The following is a 21,811-nucleotide window of genomic DNA, read 5'->3' on the forward strand; positions in this document are numbered from 1 at the left end:
ACCTCTACACTGTAAATTAGCCTGGATAAAAGAGAAAAGACACCCAAGATTTTTCCCTCATTCTCTCCTTAGCCTTAATTCATTACCGCACGTTTTGATACAAGTTTACATATCATGATTTTTCATTTTATTCTATATTTTATTTTACAATAGCTAACGAACACAAGAGTATGCTCAATTCTTTGATGGATAATTCAGCACACGTGTATATTCCTTCTTTAGAAAGGAATTTATTGGCATTTTTTTAAAACTTCCTTTAAGAACATAAACAATCAATTTCCTTTGCTCTTTTCCACGATTGTTTTGAATAACCATAAGTCTGTAAATACTCCAAAAAGCTGACAATAGAATATTGGCTTTGCTCTCTGTATTAACCTATATTTTTAAGGGAAATTTGTGTCCATACATTGTTAAAAACTATATACATTTGCCTATACTTTGAAGTCAAATTTGTTTTGAAAGTAAAACAGATGCAACTTTTTCCATGCATTTTACAATTTGAAAATTATATCTTTCTTTCAATAACCGTTTATTATGCCTTTGCTTACAAGTTTTGCTGTAACTTGAGAATGCTTCAAAATATCCTTCACGTATAATGTCGTACACTTATGCAGAAGGAATGGCATGCTTATTGAGCTTTTTGAAATTATGGGCTTTAGTTATTGACAGCTGAATCCTGATTGGATAATACTCGTTGCCATGGCAACAGGAAAAAAAACCTTCTTTTATTATACTCAATAAAAAAGTGCTGTATATTTCTTTTAAATTGTATCTATAAGATGAAAAAGAAATCCAAAGTTTGCAGCAGTAGGAGGCATTTTAGGGGTTACGAATCACGTTTAGGCATCCAGTTACCATGGTAACCATGCACAATATTATAATTTACAATCAATCCCACTTTTTGGCCGACATCTCTAGCAACATCTACATATATAGTTTTATGCAGTTTTGATATTCTTCTTAAAATAAATGCAAAAACTGTGAGTTTGTTGTTTTCAGTGCCCCAATAGCGACAAGCTTTACCGACCCTAGTCGTAATAACTAGCCGTTTTCATTTCATCTTTATCTCTGAGTTGCAGCTTGTGTATTATGCAGAAGCCCGCTGTATTGCGCTAAGCCGAGTGAGGGCACATACCTAGTGATTGCGATTCGGTCGTCGCAAACACCAGGTATGTGCTCTCACTCGGCTTGCTTGAACTCGGAGATATGAAGACGAAATAAAAACAGCTAGAAACTATACACTACACCGACCACAGCTTGGCGTGAAAAGTTACTTTGCAGGCAAAACTCTTGTTTTTCGAAGAAAAAGTATGTGTGCGCTAAGACTACTACACGCAGCACTGGCACTGGCGCATGTAGCAGTGCTAGTGGTACATGTACATGTAATAGTCTTGGCGTGCACAGACTCTTTTACGTTTGTTCCAACAAATCATGATGAAAAGTGGCCAGTAAAATTGTACTGACACCACAATTTGGAACCCATCTTTCACCCTGTCTGGTCGAACCTTTTCTGCAGGGTGGGTTGAACGAACTCCTTAATTAACCCTAACTAGGCTGAACTATTTAGGTAGTTGATAGAGTTGGGGGGGGGGGGGGCCTCCCAGGCCCCCCCTCCAGATCTCGGCCATTGACTGCGCGATCGCAACGAAAATTGGCACATACATTGCCTATGATGTAATCTATAATACCATGAAGTTAATTTTTCAAAAAATCATCATTTATGCTAAATTATGCTAATTTATGCATGATGATGCGTAAAATCAGACTATTTGGTATAAAGCACAAAAAAAGCTCAAAACAGGCACATTTTTTGTGTAAATATTCTTTTTAGTGACCTTAGCAAATGTAATAAAAGAAAATATGATTTCAGAAACAATTCTTAAGTATTTTATTGTTTTTTCAATGTATTTCCTTGTTTTTTCAACTTTATGTTTTTCATTGTTTTTTCGATGAAATTTGTCCGCGACGTCGCTGCGAACAAGAAAATACGTTATTCATTGATTTTAATCAATAAAACACCAAAATAATCATGCTTTTATGAAATTTGCCAGTAAGCACAGTTTGCATTGAAATTGTACACGAATTGACGTTTTTGAGCAATTTTTGGTCCGACATGCATGTACATATTTATACGTAACTTCGGAACTGCGTGCCTGGGCGTCGCATATTTGGTGTCAAAAGATGCGGGAGACTCGAAAGAAAAAAGTCATGAAACGTCGCAGCGATAGCTTTTTGCGATTGCGATACATTGCACGGAACGTCGAGGGGGGCCTCAGAGGCTCCCCCGGGCTAGTTAGGGTTAAGCCCCTTACACGAATTAGCGCCTTGACTATATGCTCACGCATGACACTTGTAATCAAATTGTGTTTGATATTATTAATTGACTACCGCTATTTAATATTATAGTTTACATAAATGAAAATTTCATGTTTCACTTTTCAATAATGTGGAAATTAAACAGAATGTGATTATGTAAATGAAGTACACTTCCTCATTATTCCTTTTAGCAACAGTATTTTGGTTGGTAGAAATATAATGTACCATAGCGATTAACGCTGTCCTGAATCACAATTACTTTGTAAAGAATAAAAGAGTGTTACACAATTGTACTCATATTTTGCACTGAATTATGCAAAGAAAATATGTGCCAGACCATATCTGAATAATACAGCAATCCAGAAAAGTGATTGGTGGATAACTGAGGTTGGACTTTCTGTAATGACAATTTCTAAAAAGACAAGGATCCATGAAAATTTCTTTGAGTGTAGTGAAGGAGAGTCATTTTTAGAGCAGGATGGAATCATAGTATCAGACCCTCTCAAACAATTGGTCAAGAACACCTTTCTAGCTGCCAAGGTGATTTGGAAACAGAATAAACAATATTCTCCAAAACAGACTTTTCTGACCTGGGAAAAGACTGTTGTACTTCAACAAACTGTAGGGGAATAAAAGAAAGGAAAACTACATCCATGTAAACATTCATAGTCTAAAATGGAGCATTTTTTGAACCATTATTTCATTTTATTTTGATTATGCATTAGTTTTGATTAAAATAAAAGTTGTTTATTCGTGCACAGTTATGCTCAGTGATTGCTACATGTACGTAGATGTCAATAAAAAGTGTAATGTCTGTAACATTTGTTTGAAATTACATTTTGAGCAATTAAAAGTTTGAATATCATAATAGAAAGTTAAAAGGCTGATCTATATGTTATTTATAGATCACAAACTGTATTCCAGGCATTAAATAAGTTGCTTAAATTCCAATATGATAGAAAAGTCAACAAATTGTTAAAGTAGAGCTCCATACTAAACAAATAGTTCTCAAATTGGCAACTCCTGAAATATACAATCTCATGAAAGCGCTATGGCAACATTGTCAAATGTGTATCAATTACCATCCAAAAGAAAATGATAAAAAATATTAATACTTGCATGTGACTCTTCCCACTTAATGAAAGTCGACAAATATGTAATATCTATAATGCTTAGAATGTAATGTCTGTAATGCCACAATTATAGCTCTAGGAGGTACATGTGCCATCTATTTCAATAAATTTGATTTTATTTTCTTTAAACATTTCTTTACCTTTCAATTTATTCCAACATTGGTCTAATTATGTCACAGACTTTTCAATGATTGTATAGACATGCAAAAACTCGTGTCCAAAAAATGTAATGTGCGTAACGGCCAACATTTTATGCAGTAAGTGCCATATAATGTCGTGAAATGCACTGAAATTTTCACTGTTCTTCGTTTAGCCTCATATGTGAATGATTCCATTGTATGAGTTCAGAATGAAAACATTTTATGTTAATGACCTTTTGAAGTTGCAAATTTTGTCTGAAATGTAATGTCCGTAACACTAGAACTGCCCATGTCTCTGTGGCGTAAAGATCTAGGAAACAGATGAAAGAAGGTCACAGTCATACACTTACTACCAAAGCTATTGTATAGTTTTGTTTGAGACCTTATTTCAGGTTTCTAACATTTTTGGTGAGATAATGAGAAACCTCTCATAAAATATGAAAGAGCATGCAATTCTATGAGGAATTCAACATTTATTTGATGAAAATTGTTTTTGAAATGGCTGAGATATCCAAAACAACTAACTTTATTACGATCACTTTGTATTACTTTGTTTTTTGATGTTTCAGTCATTCCAAACCCAATTTTCATCAAATAAACTTTGAACTCCTCTTAAAATGGTATGCTATGTACTATTTCATAAGTGCTTTCTTGGTATTCGCAAAAAGTTATAAGCGCAATTCTCATTTCCACCAATATATACTGTACCATCCCTTTAAAGATAAAGGACTTGAGGATGAAAACGGGACATGTTCAATAAAAGGTCAGACTATTGACTTGGTAATCTATAGTAATAAAGCCTTTAGCATTCAGAAATATCAAAGGTGTCACATTCAGTGGATATCAAATAATAACTTCTATCACATTGTGTATGGTTCTTCTCTTAAATTCTTGATCTTTCCTCACAAAAATCATCCTGTTCATTTCACTCTGCTCTCTTTTCCTTTTAAAGAAATGTTATGTCCTTCCTCTTCAACGTTTGTTCAATTTACGCTGCATCAGACCCATCAATAGTCCCTCAGCATTATACTTACAATTTTGTATGAAACCATGAGACTTTTTAGCACGAAAATATATATTATACATTGATATCAGGGACATTCCATTTTATTTCCGAGTGACAATTGGTCAATTCCACAGATAGGGTGCATTTTATGAAAATCAAACTATCGAGTATAGATGATTAATGAAGCATAATTAGATGATCTGGTATTGTTTACTGAAAGCAGCCTTTCACAACAGATATTTTGATACCTCATTTGTGAACATCAGGGAACGTGGAGTGGAGTTATGTATGTCCAAAACACCTTCATTTTTCATGAAAATTGCGAATTTTTGCAGAATTTATACTGTCATTTCTGATACACTATTATGACCATAATACAGCTTGTGTAATTCTCAGATGGCTTATTTTCTGAATGTTCTTTGGTCATACATTGGTTTTATGATGTTCTAGAACTTGTTCTGGCATCAGTAAATATTATTCTCTCAATCTCAAAATGTGGTAGTTGATAGCGTCCCATAAGTCACGTTTTTGTGTCCCATCAGTCACACTGCTTTTCCCTATCCTGCTACTGTACCAATGAGTAGATATTCATACCACTTCGCTTAGGGTAATCACCAACCCTTTGCTACATTCAGGAAAGAAAATATCTTTCCAGAGACTGTGTATGTAAGAATATTTCAGAACTTACTTTCCCATGTGAAAAACGGTGGTCCTCAAATGTCCCATAAGTCACGACAGCAATTTTTCATTGCTGTACGTAATGCAATGATACTTTTCAAACTAAGTATGGTGTTTCAATAAACTGTGATATGATGGATCTAACCATGAACTGAGAAAAATGCATTTGATGCAACTATTTTCTCAAAATACTCGTTTGAAATTGCCAAAAATTGTCACTTTGTCCCATAAGTCACAATTGAATTGACCAATTTAGTTCTCATAATGGAAAAAATTGGAAGCACCTTGCCACTCACCAAATCAGCGATCTTGTATAGCCCCGACTTCATCCACATAGGAAAGCAATACTTCTTTAATACAGGGAAATCGTTTTGTACATCCATGATAAAGACAGGTGTCCAACTGTCTTGATTATCACACCTGATTGCTTCCCCACAGTGTCAGTCTTCTCAACGTGTAGTGAAAGCTCCCAACCAGCTTTCTAAAAACTGTGCATTACTGAGCTTTCCACCTGAAAACAATGAGCATTGAGTTCATTTTAATGAAATTAATTCATCCATTTCAATTTATACAGATCATCACAAAAACGGAGAAATTTGAAGTCGATGAAGAAATGGTCAACGCTTTCCTCAAGCCAAATGTCATCACCATCGCCGACGCGAAAGGCAGAAAAAGTGACAGCCTATCAAGATTCTCCCTTCAGGGGAAAATTTCACAGGTACATTGCACCAAGTTCCCCCCCCCCCCCCCAACAAAAAAAAAAAAGGAAAAGTGTTCATTAATTCAGTCAAAAGTAACAAAAATCTTTTAAAAATATACATTGTACACAGTGACCAAAATTCACAAAGGTGATACAATTCAAATTATGGTTTAAATCATAGACAAATTGTAACAAAACAAGTTGAATGACGAAGCAATCACTCCAATTAAGAATTGCTATAAACTCTCTCCACACAATTATATAAACAGACAGATAACAAGCATAGATGTTTTAAGTCAAGGAAATAAGCACTCTTTCACAAATTGTTTTTTCCAAAATCCTGTTAATATTTGTTCTTTTATAATTTTAGGTATATGACTTCATTTTATATTATTTATATTTGTTTTCTCATCTACAAATGTACCAGTGACTGTGTACAACTTTGGAATTTTATAACTTTGAACAATGTTGTCTCATTTTCTGACAATTCTCTCATCTATTATACTAAAGTTTTTGTAAATTTACTTGATTCACATGTACAATATATATGTATGAAAGACCATTGATCCTTTAACCACCACAAAGCTTGCCAATCATAATAGCACCTACAGTACATTGTACTTGAATTCCTGCCAACGGAACTCAATAAGAAATACCAAGTTTTGTGAATACCATACTTCATTACCATCAATGTGCTATGTATGTAAATTCTGAGTTATAAAAATGATCTAAATTATTCATTGTATATTACAAACCACAAATTTCTATGACAAGAAGTCCCCTTTATTCTGACATGTAATTTCACTGAATTATTTGTCATACAGATGAACGACTGCGTTCAGACGGAGCGGTATACCAGACGACGACTTGAACTGTCAAATGTCAATGACAGCGTGAACATTGTCCTCTGGGATCATGCTGCTGTGCAATCTCAAGAAGCAACAATAGGATCGTGCATTAAGATCACATGCCTCACAAAAGCTGGCAACCAAATTAACTCGACGTCATCAACTGTTGTTGAAGTATGTGCTAAACAAAATCTATTAAAAGATTTTTTAACATTATACAGAAATTATAGTATTTGTGAATATTTAAAAAAAAGAGGTTTTAATAGAGGTGGGCTATAGAGGGTCAGTCTTTGGTCACATTTTCAGAACATGCTCATCACACCTTAGTTTGAAAATTTAACCCTAAATATGGAAAAAAGATTAGTATCATGTAGAAGATCTCGTTTTACACTAAAATTATCATTATATTCCATTTCCTTGACGCCTAAAACATAGGGTCAGACATCAAAACCATCACAATAGACAAAAAAATAGCCGAGTTATATTAGCCAAAAATGTCTTTTTTAAGCCAAAACAGCAGTCATCTTGCATTTTTAACGATTTCAGCTGGGGCACCCTGGATTTCACATTTTTTCATTCTTTTTGTCAAAATTCGTGTCAGTAGGCATAAAGTCATCAAACTATTTGTAAGATGTGAGGAGCATGTTCTGAAAATGTCACCCTCTATAGCCCACCTCTAGTTTTAACATTACATCTCATGCCAACAAACCATGAAATTGTACAGAGCATATGTTTCTGGACAATTCTGCAGTTAGTAATGTTACATTTAAAGGACAAGTTCACCTTCATAAACATAAGGATTGAGAGAATGTAGCAATATTAGTAGAACACATCAGTGAAAGTTTGAGGAAAATCGGACAATTCGTTCAAAAGTTATGAATTTTTGAAGTTTTTGTGCAGTAACCGCTGGATGAGAAGACTACTGCAGTGTATGAATAACTTAGATGTCACATGCGTACAACAATATAATGAAAATATAAAGAGAATTTCACAAAATTCAATCTTTTGAAAAAAGTACACATTCCCCTGACTCGTTACCAACAAATATTATGGGTAATGTTATTCCCCCTGCCTTTTGAAAGAGGCAGGTCAAGTGCTCTTTTATTATGCGAAAAAAGTGAAAATATGTTGAATTTTCTTTTAAATTTTCTTTATACTGTTGTACGCATATGACTCACAAGCTGTAGTAGTCTCCTCATCCAGCGGTTCCAACACAAAAATTTTAAAAATTCATAACTTTTGCATCGATTATCCAATTTTCCTCAAACTTTCATTGATGTGTTCTACTGATATTGTTGCATTCTCTCAATCCTTATGTTTATGAAGGTGAACTTGTCCTTTAAACAAATTTAGACATTATTTTCACAACTAAATGTGACAGTGCACCTCAAAACGAACATAAAGTCGCACACACTGATTTCGCATGAGGACTGAAAATAAGTGAAATGGGTCAACCTAGCCGAACTTGACTTTTTCATATTTTCTGAAAGAGCGGGTCTTCTTTTACATTATGCTAAAATTTGGTATCATAAAACGGGCAGGAAAGTGTGTTTTTTTAGCAGTTTATCTCAAACATTTTTGGTAGAATTGGGTGATTAGGTGTGTCTTTAGAATGCCTTTTTCATTTCTGAAAAACCTTGTCCACACTCTTCACTTTCAACTCTCATAACTTTTAAAAGGATAGTGCTACTGCTTTGAAAGTTGGCATTGATTATGGACAGAATGTGTTAATGAAGCATGCTTAATTTCAGTTTTTAGAAATCTGATAATCCCTTCATTATTGTTACTCTGGTGGTTTACTTCCTGTTTTTTGTCCCATTCACCGCAAAGCCAGCACGGTTTGGTAAAGATTAAGCGCTTAAATAGACTTTGTACTTCAGAGCCTCCTTTCTGAGTTCACACTTTTCCTGAGTTTTTGCTTTCTTTCCAATATTTAGATAGGTTAGGAGAGTCCATTTGATTTGAGTTGTACATCATTTTAAAGCTTAAAGTCTGCTCTTTCAGAATATGGTCTTAACTAAAAATTCATGTCTGGCGACTTTTTGTTTGTTTTGAGGTGCAGAGTCACAAATCACCATTTGTTCATTTTCAGTTAAAATCATGTTAAAAACATGTTTGTCCTTCCCAGGTTTATGATATAGAAAAAAATGAATTTACAATCCGATGAATATTACAATTGCTATGGCAACTAAAACAGCTGGTTTGTGACATTACAAAAGAAATGACATAACCAAAAATCACTGTCTTGTAGCAAAAAGTGTGCAAAAATTAAACTTAATTCAAACAAAATGTTACATTAATTTCAATTATTACATCATGACAAATGTTCACGCAAATATTTCTTAGCAGTTTGACTGATGATTTATCAGCTAAACCACCAAAAGCATCGTTAGTAACGTTACAGTTTGGCATAATGTTGTAGTGTAATGTTTCGTCTACTATCTGCCAAAATTTCAAAGCTACCTGTAAATGATGAAAGGAAAGGCAAGAAATCAGCATCTTTCTGGGCCTTAGCGTTTTGACTTTCAACATAACAGAAATGTGTCCGAAGATTTTGATTTACAAACTGTAGTGCCACAGCTACACTGCCCTACTACAAGGGAGTGATCTTATTAGTCAGTATGTGGCACCCTCAATACTCGTTAGTCACACTACAATAGATCGCTTGCGCTAAGATTGAATGAACATTGCGGAGGTCACTAGGAGCACTACCTTCTATTGTCAAGCAGTGAAAAGTGTCTCACCTCCCATCGATCATGATAGTGTCAGAAGGAAAACTTTGAAGGCGTTTTTCTAGAAATTCTGATTTCCTCAACCACTTGACATCCACTAATAAAGTCATTGATATCTCCGCAACCGAGTACTTTTATGAGTTGCGTTATACATGTATATGATATTAAAGTAGAAGAGTAAGGGAGTTATGTCGAATGTTAATTTCAGAAAATTGTCCTCCCCCGAATGTCAGATCCTTTTGTTGTAGTGGGTCACAATTTTGCAAACATTTTTACTCATGTCAATAATTACAAATTCTATGACTCTCAACCTACTTAAATCAATATATCAATATTGAAAAATGTCATTTTCATGTTTTATTCCAGACTACATCACCACCATCGAAAGAAATGCGAGGGGTGATAATTGGCCTCGATGATGACGATGGGTAAGAAGAAATGTCTACAGTCTTAGATCAATAATATTTACAATAAAAACTAAGTAACACTTTACATCACATCATGAAAAAAAAATGTAAAAGAAAATTTTTTCTCATACCTAACTAAATAAATTTGAGCAATTGCATGTGCGAAAGAAGTATAGCTACAGCATTGATTTTTTTTAATGTATTTTTTTTTAGAAAGTGTTGAAATTGTATGTCTTGTATCATTACTCTTTTACAGCAATCCACTTCTCAGGTAAAACAATGGGGGCAGTGTGGTGAGGGGAATCAATTACATAGGATTGGAATACAACATAATCTCTCTTATAGTTACATATCATCACTGGAGTAAGAAGACGTCGTATAAAATGTCAAACGTTCATGACAGCCATAAAAGCATGCCAGCTGAAGCACTATAGCGAATGGGATAGCCATTTCTTTCACATGCTGTGGTGGTGTCATTTTTTTGATAAAAACACAGTTCAGATTTCAACAGAACTTCATTTAAGCAATTATTTCACCACAAATCAGGCATTTTCACCAAAATTTCACGTACAAGGTCTTCTCACTCCAGCAAGGATATGTCACTATGAGAAGTAGTATCTTTTTTTCTATACAGTTCTCTAAAACTCCAAATTCATACATGTACTGTAAAAGTGGAAATTTTCGCACAACCAGAAACTACCACAAAAATATAAGCATGTGAATATTTTGGCATGTATGTTACTGTGCATGATGTCTTAATTCCGCAGACTTGGTACAGTTATCTTAATTGCCAATAATCTAATAAATGAACTAATTTTCATGAAAACTACACCAGTGCCGCGATGCAAGAAAGTTGCAATCAATTGCAAATAATTGCTAATTTTGAAACAACCATTCTGATTGGCTCAGAGTCTGCCCTATTAAGAAGACATGCATGCAATAATGATTTTGATTGGCCAGTGACAATCAGTTGCAAGTTGCATTCAAACGCAAAGTTTCTAGCAACGGGGCCCTGTATTAATATCTACGCGTGCATTCATTTTTCTGTCTTTCACCATTTTAACATATTAAATGTGAAGAACTTATGACACCTTTATATTTCTATTTTTTCTTCCAGTTACCCAATACACGCGATTCTGCAGAGTGGGACAATGCTCACCATTCCTGCAAACATCGAGTTCGACACAAACATTGCACTACCAGCGAAGATCCTGTACCAAGTTACAGACAATAACATCGCTCTCAGTATTGTCGTCGAATAGATTTTTTTTTTCCGTCCGTAATTACTCATAATGCTATCATACACTGTACCTTGATAAGCATACATTTCACCAGCTACGATACTGATTTTCAAAATCAAAATGACCAATTTTATTGAAAAACATAATAATTCTTAAAACTTCAACTCAAGTATTGTCTGAAAATGTATGGTGTTTGAAAGAAATATCATTTTCAATTTTCAACATCTGTGTCCTACATAATAGGCCTACCGTGGAATTGCCCTAGGTGTATTGAGAGTAATTGCCTTTCACTTAAATATGAAACAGAACTCAAGTGCTCATTACTTTAATTTCAATGGTAAAAAAGGGCAAGTTCACCTTCACAGACATGTGCTCAGTGAATACAGAAATACCAATAAAACATATCAGTGAAAGTTAGAGGAAAATCAGACGATCCATTCTATATACACTTTTGAAGTTTCTGCTCACTGAAGGCTGGATGAGAAGACTACTATAGCTCGTGATGTCACATCAGTATAACGATATAAAGAAAATTCAACGTATTTTCACTTTCCTCACTAAATAAAAGATCTTTTGACTTCCCTCTTTCACAGGGCAAGTAGAATAATTACCCTTAACATCGTGTCTGTGACAAACTGAGGACACGTAAACTTTTTTCAAAAAGTTTAATTATGTGAAATTCTCTTTTTATTTTCTTTATATCGTTGTACGCATTATGACATCATACATTATACATGTAGGTTGTAACAGTTAGTACAGTCTTCTCATCCAGCAGTAACCACGCAGATACTTTAAAAATTAATAGCTTTTGAAGACATTGTCCAATTTCCCCCAAACTTTCAGTGATTTGTTCTACCGATATTTTCACATTCACTCGGTCCACATGTATATGAAAGTGAACTTGTCCTTTAATTTTAATTTCAATAGAGGCATGTTCATGTTTCAAACTTATATAATTGAGGATGAATCCAAAGTACAATGTATACTCGAGCAAGCATCTATGGAGAATAACGTATTTAATGAAGATCAAAATTTCATCAAAATGTGTGGTTTTTCACTGCAGGTTAGGTACCAATTTTCTGCACTATCAAATGTTAGCTCACGTCTCACCCCCCCCCCCCCCCCCTCCCCACGTGACCATGTAGGGTTGGACCTACTACTCATCGACCACCTAATATTTATTTGCTTGATAAGAATATTGAACACTAAAATTCACGTAAAAAACTTGACCTACGTCATTGAGAAAATCCAGCTCTATCAAATGCCGTTGTTCCCTTTTCGATTCAAAGTTTCAGTGCAAAAATATCGCCAACAAACTTGTGTGGCCTTGTTTGAGCTCCCCGTGGTAAATCTAGTTATCAAGATCAACCGCTGTTTTTCCATTGACAATGCACACAAACCGAGTTGTATTGAACACCGTGTTGTACGAAGCTTTTTAGAAGCCTTTTAGAAACTTCCACAGACATAACATTGTGCTCTCGTTACGATTCAGTTCCCGGGCTTTTTTGGGGCCCCAGACGACGGGAGACTAAGGGAGAGACGCCGGAGGCGGGGCTGAAGGCCCCACCTCCGGCGCCTCTTATATGCACTATTATGCTAATTTAGCCGGTATTCTGTAATTTCCACTTCGGGGAAAATATTCATTCAAAATTTTGTCCTTGATTAAAACCATTAATGAACAGTGAATTATCGCGTCTTCCCACATCATCCTCATCTACATTCGAATCCAATCCATTTTTATAATTGCTTTGCGCGCAGAGAAGTACGTACTAAGTGTTCAGTACGCGAATTATACGCAGTCAGTTTAAAAGAAGGTGTAGTAGGGCTAGCATACATACCATAGCATAGTGCAATGAATGGGAATAGTTTCGAGAATAACATTAAACTCCTAATGTTAGAGTCCTAAGTAGGTCTACTCTATATTCAAGAAGCAATGTATAATGTTAGCACAATATAGCTGGGCAATTCCACGGTATGTAGGACACAGATGCCGAAAATTCAAAATGATATTTGTTTCAAACACCATACATTTTCAGACAATACTTGAGTTGAAGTTTTAAGAATCAGAATTTTTTTCAATAAAAGCGGCCATTTTGATTTTCAAAATGGCTGCCAAAATATGCCTATAACTCAATGGTGAGAAAGAGTGTATTGTCACATAATTTACCCTCTGTATATCCACTTTACTAGTACTCTAAACAACAATCTTTTATATGTATGCAGTTACCAGACATGTCTTTTACCACATGATAGAAAGAAAAAGCTGGTTGCGTTAAAGAATTTCATAAAAACTTTTAATTAGTTTGACAATGATGGATGTAACGTCAGTTACCAAAAACAAGGAATTTTTAACTTTATTCATCAAAGAAAGTGAGCTGTATGATGTAACTTAGGATTTCTAATGTATGCCCGTATGCCTTCCTTTCAATACCAGAAAATAAGGATACTTGGCATACTGGAGAGTCAAATGAACACATCAAAATGTGTAACGTCAGTTACCGAAACGTCATATACCAGTATTTTACGTCAGTTACCATGACAGTAATTATAACTTAGGCAAATTTTTTGACTTTAGGCCATTCAATACACCTGGGAAGTCAAAGGTTATCAACAAAGAGCAGCAATCCCTTTGATAGGGAATGATGTCATCACCATGGTACACTGTATGTCCATGGATACATTTTTTGTGGTTCATTTTATCTTATTTATTTATTTATATTTTTTTTTGGTGGAGGGGGCTTGAGCTTTTGATTTTCGGTTCAGCACAAGTTTAAGGTTAAATCATCTGGAAGTTTAGGTTTACCACATGCAATATATAATGCACTCAAATTACTATACAGTACATTCACAGTCCTACAGGACGATAAAGCTACCAAATTTGTAGGCCTAATCAATTATGTGGTTGCATGGTAACCACCTTTTTCTATTAAAAAGCTTGTTTACAGCTGTATACCAACAGTTTCATAATCTTTACTAATGACTACTTTTGCTAGCATTTTTCTTTTTTTTTCTGGAAGCTTAGTGAAGTTTCTACCTCAATGCAAATGCAGGAAGAGATATATTTCTTCGCTTGCACTTATATGTTTGGTTTAGTTAATATGGCACATCTTGAAATGGTACATACAGTGTAAGCAGGCCTGACATAAGGCATGTACTGTCATTACTGTTTGAAACTAACACTGATGTTGCTCAACGTTTAACAATAATGTTGCTCAAAGTGAGAGGTGATTCTAGAGTAAAATAAAAAAACTGTTCATATTTGTTGATTACTTTATTTCATTCATGCAGGGACATTTGTGTAATACATGATAATTATGAACAGGAAGATTCGTTTATATTGATCTTAAAATTCTTTCACTGCAAAGTCCTATTTCTTGGTATCTGGGATGTATTTGCAAGCCTTGATATACCAGTGAAAAGGAAAAGAAAAACAATTCCATTCCTTCAAGCAAGGAATAAACAAATGCCCCTTTGACCAAAAAAGCATGCTTCTTCTTCACAGAAAAAATATTAAAAGTGTAACACTAATCATATAAATCATTATTGATAATGGAGATCATTTTGTTATTTGTGGCCCTAACAATGCCTTGAGGGAGAAGGAGTAAAATAAAGAAAAGGAGAAAGAATATATCACAGTGGATTTCACTTAAATACTTTTATTTGTATGTGTTTTTCCCCATGACCTGAAAGATATGTTGTTTTTTTTTTCACACACAAAAATATCTGTGTTTTGTGTAGTACTGCAGGGCATTATGGGTGGGGTACTCTAGATAGAAACTTTCCTGTTCATAAAAAAAAAACCAAAAAAACCCCTTAGTTATGTCAATATTAGATACTTGGAACTTCTGAATCTAAATGGCTCTGTGTAATCATAACTGTTGAATAAAATTTCAATCTTAAGACAAATGTCAAGAAATATCCTCTGGTGCATTTACATTATTTTTGCTCAACTGTGCTATGGCATGGGGGGGGGGGGGAGCTTGCCCCCTAAGGGCCCCACCCCATTTGTGCCTTTAGATTTTGTTTTAATTTGTTGCTAAGTAAATGCCTCAGATTGTTACTGGTATACTGCAGCAGTATAATAACCTGTTAAATAAGTTAGTTCTTTGTAAACCCCATAGCAAAAGTATGTGTAACGTCAGTTACGTAACGTCAGTTACTGACATGTTTCCCTTTAAGTTTTCATTAAACACAAAGAAAATGGACTAATGTTTCATTTCATTTGGGTATTTGTAATTGGTGAACCAAGCTATGATTCCATATCAAACAAATCACTCTGAAAGGTCAGAATTATAAAATATCACAAAACTATTCCTAATCATGATTTTCCATGTGTAAACCCTATGGCAAATGTAAGCGTAACGTCAGTTACTGTCATGCCTTCATTGAAATTGGCATGGTGCTAAAAGGAAATATCTAAAGTGCACATTATTTTGCACACCTGTTCCCAAGAACCTAGGTATATTGCCATAATTATAAAGCACATAAAGTTTAGAAGTCAGGGACATGAGATATTTCCATTTAAATCTACTCCATAATTTCCCATGTCCTTTTTCCGTAACGTCAGTTACCGACACATTTTCACTTGCTATGTGATAAGAAATGCAGTTTGAGAGAAAAACTTTCCACCCATTTCTTCATTCTCATGAACTCATTCATCAATGCTAATTACAAGCCCCAGGTGCTTTCATTCACAAAACTACAACATAAACAATTTCATGAAAATCCTTACGCGTAACGTCAGTTACCGTGGAATTGCCCAGCTGCAGAACCACTAACTAAATTTAGTTAACCTTGAACCTTGAAGTAGTAATCCCTTGAATTTCAGCAATTCCTTGAAACTATCCCCAGATGGTACGTTAGAAGTGTCGGGCGTCAGTGAGATGTGACATGGTGAACACCCCGGATGATTTGTCACTAAAAGTGACGGTGCATAGTCTAGCTAGTGTAGGCCTAGTGCTAGTAAAAAAAAAAAACAACAAAAAAGAACAACAACAACAAAAAAACATGCATCTTTTCTTGCATCATGTCCGACCCCTGTGTGACCCAGTTAAGTGTTAAAGTAAACGTTTAACGTTTCGACTTATACGTTTTAATACAACCTCTATTGTAACTGCCATTCGTTTTCACACGGGTTTTCATTGGCATTGACAATAAGTTAACTCCAACATTATTACGTGTTACGCGTTCGGTAAGAAATTCTATTCTAACCTTTGTATAATAAATTTTACACTTTGTCACTGCCCAGGCACATCTAACGGTTAAGATCTCGGTTGTAAGTCCCGTTAAGTATAAGCTTGAAGTACATTTATTTCTTTTAACTTAACATTTCTTGTTCGGCACTCACCTTAATACTTAGATTTCGAGATTACAACCAACCACAGCACACCAAAATGTCCTCGAGGCTCTGCATACACCCATCATCCAGCACTAGTATACTGTACTAGTGGCACGTGTTAGTGTACTCGAGTACGGTACGGTGTACAGCATCATGCAGCATTGCCTTTCTTTTTCTCTTCTAACAACGTTAGTGCGTCCGGGCGGATTTATACATGTTTCAACGCGACGCACGACCGACGAATGCGAGTCTGACGCCTCACCACTTTGTTTTAGGCTGCGTTCACATAGAAGCATTCGGCATTCGTTATTCGCTATTCGCTATTCGCTATTCGAGCACCGAATACTAAGCACCGAAGACTAAACCGTTTTATAAGTTTATATTGTTAATTGAAAAAAATACTGATGGCCGATGTCTATATATTATACCTATATTCTAAGCTTTACTGTGAAAACTTTACATAGTACCTTATAAGTTGTTTTCTGATGTAACAGCTAGAATTATGCATCAAAAGCGATATCTTGAAGCTTTGTTTGAAAAAAGAAATCACCCATCCCAAAGGTATGTCCTGCATGGACCTTTGAATAAAAATCGTTCACTACATGTAATTGGATACACGTTCATACATCATGCAATCAATTAAACGAAATGCAAAGCATTGTTGTATTAAATGTTATTGACACCATGTATACGTTCTGGTCTCCTGTATATTTTTGGCTTTCATTGTTGTTACCGATATAATTGGATTATTAAATCCAACTCTATGTTACCGTACTTTTCATAAGGTATCCCAGGTTCGGCATCATTTCTGCATAGTTAAATTCCACCTAGTCAAAATGTTAACATACGTTCTCCATATGGCATAATTATGTGTATGTGTGTGTGTGTGTGTGTGTGTGTGTGTGTGTGTGTGTGTGTGTGTCTGTGTGTTTGTTACTTTGGGTATGTGTGTATTGTGCGTCTCTCTGCGTATATCGAATATAAAAGACAAATTTGTATAGCACAGCAGATATACAGTATTGTATGTGTTAATTAATGGCAGTCATTAGGTGACTGGCGGGTGAGGGAACATCATAGGGCCTACCGATGTTCCACCCGTAGGGTTTGAAATGCTATAGAGGGAAGTAGGCCTAATAAGTCCCGAAAGGAAGTCGAGTCTTTATAACAGCCTCCCTATATAGCATTTCAAACCCTGACGGTGGAACGTATTGGTACATGGGTTCCCGACAACAAAAGTCATCTCTGGATCCCATCATTATGCGTTATATTCAAATATAGTCCAGCAGTCGAGGGGCTAAATACCTTTTCTCTGATATATATTTTTTCTTTGTTGATTATTCATGTTTTGGGTCTCTACAATGATAGGGTGGTGTGCAGTGAAGCTCTCACCCTTGAGCAATTTTAAAGATAATAGGCCTACACTACTCAAAAAAAGTTAAGGACCACTTTTTAATGTGTGTATACAATTTTCAAACCGGGTGTTGTATTTCTAGAAATACCCGAATATGGCTGTCTTGAATCTCCTCAAACACCCTGTAACAATTTCACACATGGGTGGTTTCAGTTGTTGCATGATGTCTCTCGCATTATTGCATATCCTGAAAAGTGGGCCCATTGTGAAGTGGTACAAATGTGTACAAATGTGTACGTTTTAAAAAGTGGTCCTTAACTTTTTTGAGTAGTATAATATCATATTATAATATAAAGTTTTGGTACGGTACCTCAGAAACTACTTTAAAAGTTTCCTTGAATTTCCTTATCTTAGTTTGTGTTTCAGGTTAAAATACTTTTCATATAACTAACATTGTGAGACTTAAGGCCACCGCACACTACACGATCAGACTGGTCTTAAAGTCTTTTAAAAGCCCAGCTGGGTCTTAAGACCAGTCGTACGACCGGACACCGCACACTATACGACCCGACTGTAAAAGCGCGCGCAGTGCGCACATGCGTGCGCTTGCATTTTACTGCATTGTGAATGGCTGAAAGCCCACGACCAGTCGGTAGAAATTCAACATGTCAAATCTCTACGACTGGCGCTAAGACCCAGTCGTACGACTAGAAAATGGCAAGACTGTGACGTCACACTTCAGACCTCCCAAAATGCAGCAAAACATTAAATATGAACCTCAGGGGACTTGCTTAGGCCACTGCTTAGAAATTTGGAAGTCAACAGTTATCTAAAATTTGAATAATGTACAAAACTCAACTTCTCAGTAGTTCTGTGTGTCAGCCACACTTAAGCCTTTTTGTTGCATTCTTCTGTATTTGTGATCTATAAACACAAATCTAAAAGTACAAGAGCTGATGTAATAACATATAGAGTGCGTGGCAAGAATGTATATAGAAATGTTAGTAAGTGTTGATGAACTTTCTTCACAAAATATACATGATGGACACACATGCAGTACATGGGTCTGCAAAGTTAGCCTAGTAATGTACTGGAATTTACGGCGAGCCCCGAAAACAATTCAATTCAAAATCTAACGGTCGAAAAAATGTACTAAATGTTACCTTCCACTTTCAATACTTTATGGGAGTTTCTAATATGATACTCTCTTCAACATACCACTGTATTTATACAACTCTTCATTTAAGGTGTGCAAATGGGATTCCCTACCTTTAAGACCGGTGAATCGGGGCAAAATCGTGTAGTGTGCGGCGGGCTTTACTCGCCCCCAAAGTGCTTTCATGTCTTACATGCAATTAACTGCGACCACTGGCAGCCCCATACGCATAGCGTAATGGGGCTTCGCATCGTAGCATTCACGATCATGACAAATTTAGTATCGTGGGTAAATATCAACTTAAAATCTACAAATTTCTTCAATTTGAAGACTTACAAATTAAGATGAAGTATTGACAACAGACTTCGGGCAACTTTTGGTACTGCCAATAGTCCCTTTATTGTTCGAATTGATGACAGAATGTGACGCGGTCCAGAGGACCTTGGGAGAGCTACACTGAATACTACGGCCAGCGCATGCGCATACATCATGTGCGCACAAATTTCAAATCCATGAACGGAATTCGGAAAAGATATTTGTGTGCGTATGCGCTGGCCGTCAATTCAGTGTAGCTCTCCCAAGGTCCTCTCGATCGAGTCACATTCAGTCATCAATTCGAACAGAAAAGGACTATTTGCAAAATCTAACGATGCTCGAAGCCTCTTTTCAATACTTCAATTTAACTCGTAAGTCTTCAAATTGAAGAAATTTGTGGATTTTAAGCTGATATTTACCCGCGCTAGTAAATCTGTCATGATCCTCAATACTACAATGCAAAGCCCCATTTAGCCATGCGTATGGGGCTTCTGCTGCTGGTCGCAGTTAGCTATGCGTATACTAGTAACGGGGCTGCACGCTGGTCCCAGTTACACTTGTACTGTATCATGCAATAATGGTTTGGTACAATACGTGTACTATCTCGCCGCCTTACTGCGGCGGCTCTCGTACGAAACCATTCTTCTTCTTCTTCTTCTTCTTCTTCTTCTTCTTCTTCTTCTTCTGATCAAGTCTGCCTCATTCAATAGACTGAAGATTCTTCCAGACTAGTGCTATTTACATTATAATACAATTTATTTTACAGATATTTACAAGCACATAGAAAATTTGACGAAAATACTAGCCACTGTGATCAAGAGTTAGACGGTTTCAAAATGATCCCACAGATGGCGCTGAAACAATTTCTGACGACAGGGAATTATTCCAGTTCCTTACAGTTCTTGGGAAGAAAGAATGGCGATGCGATTCAGTTCTCAAATAGAAATATGGTACCTGATAGGAGTGTGGTTGCGAGGCTCTCGTTAACTGAGTAGCCTGTTTGATGATATAGTCCTGTGCTGAAAGAGGAGTGAGATTATTGTGTATTTTGTACGTCATAATTAGCCTGTCATTTTCTCTGCGCTGTTCCAGAGCGGTCTAATTAATATTATTATGTCTTAGTATTATTGCATAATACTAAGACATGAGAGCACTTTGGGGCGAATGAGTCTCACAGTCTTAGTTTTATGAAAGGTATTTTAACCCTTTTTGTGCTTTGTAACCATATGGCTACATAATAAATCAGAGGATTAAATTGTATCAATGAAGTATTAAAAGTTAGATTTAATACCCACACTGCGCAAAGTAGCCATTTGGATACATACCCTACTGTGCCAATAATGGTTTGCTGCCATCTAGTGTTAACTGTTAGATATTCAAGAGGACAGCTTCCAACCAATGCAGTGGAAGTGAATACACTTTTGATCGATTCAATCCTATATACATAATCCGACATGAAGAACGCCACAACAAAGTAACTTAAATTGAAGTAAAATAAATAAGAATACATAGATTCTTGTAGTAATATTAATATTATCTGATATTTTTTCATTTTGTGATATTTTATTGTAACAATCATATGTAGCCAAATAGCTACAAATCTCGAGTTTGGCTTTCACTGACATGTAGCCACCGGGCTACATTGCCGCACAATAGGAAAGAAGTACTAGTATTCGAATTATTTTTATGAGAAAATATTGAATTGTACTGGTGCACTGTTGGAATTTTTATTGTTAGGTTTAGAGACAATGTAGACATTGTATACAGGGAAAGCTTCATTTTCAGGGCCACAGCTGTATGAAAATTCATCATAATAATATTATATAAAATATAAAATAAAAATAATCCTACACAATTTTGTTTCAGCTCAATATTATCCCAAATTCAGATATGTTGTACTTTAAACATTTGCCTTTGAAGTCCATGTCATGGTTTTGAAATTTGATGACGCTATCATACTTTTAATTGTGATTAAAGGTAAAGACTCAAAATCAAAGAAGTTTACTTGTATTGTCTATGGGAGGTGATTTATTTTAAACCATGCGTTCTCTTCACAACGTTTAAGCACCTTTACCTCAGCTGATTTTGCTCCATTTACTCTCAAACTTGGGTATGTTGTAGCTAAGACAATAAGCTGCACTAATCATGCATTTTATTTTTTCAAATCTCCTCATCAGGTTGATAATTTTGCAGCTTAAAACTGAAAATGAGAATGGAATGTGGACGAAACGATTCCTGATTCATCTTTTTCATATATAAGCTTACGTTACACAATTTTTTCTTGTCCAGACGTATGGCCGAGGGGTTAAAGGCGAGATCTCAGAAACGTGAGGTTGCACACGTGCGGGTTCTAACCCCGCAACAGCACGAAACCAAATACTTGTATTTTTTACTTTTTTTCTTCAATGGAGTGGGAGATACACCTTCGCCCATGTAGAAATCACATTCGC

General features: G+C 35.7%; 2 long non-coding RNA genes across 2 annotated transcripts in view; one reads left to right on the top strand and one right to left on the bottom strand.

The window, feature by feature from the left end:
* Nucleotides 1-16,671, bottom strand: part of LOC139734343 (uncharacterized) — a 36,256-nt gene extending 19,585 nt beyond the window's left edge. The window contains exons 1-2 of the long non-coding RNA XR_011711156.1: nucleotides 16,549-16,671; nucleotides 5,570-5,784 (exon numbers count right to left, since the gene is read on the bottom strand). This is a non-coding gene — a long non-coding RNA (uncharacterized lncRNA). The remainder of the gene's footprint in view (nucleotides 1-5,569; nucleotides 5,785-16,548) is intronic.
* Nucleotides 6,836-11,286, top strand: LOC139734322 (uncharacterized). Its single transcript, XR_011711153.1, has 3 exons — nucleotides 6,836-6,995; nucleotides 9,920-9,981; nucleotides 11,078-11,286. It is a non-coding gene; the product is annotated as an uncharacterized lncRNA (long non-coding RNA).
* Nucleotides 16,672-21,811: the final 5,140 nt, after the last annotated feature.

The sequence above is a fragment of the Diadema antillarum genome, unplaced genomic scaffold, assembly GCF_040938485.1.
Source record: "Diadema antillarum isolate AM-2024a unplaced genomic scaffold, OU_Dant_1.0 seq00000523_RagTag, whole genome shotgun sequence".
Lineage (NCBI taxonomy): Eukaryota > Metazoa > Echinodermata > Echinoidea > Diadematoida > Diadematidae > Diadema > Diadema antillarum.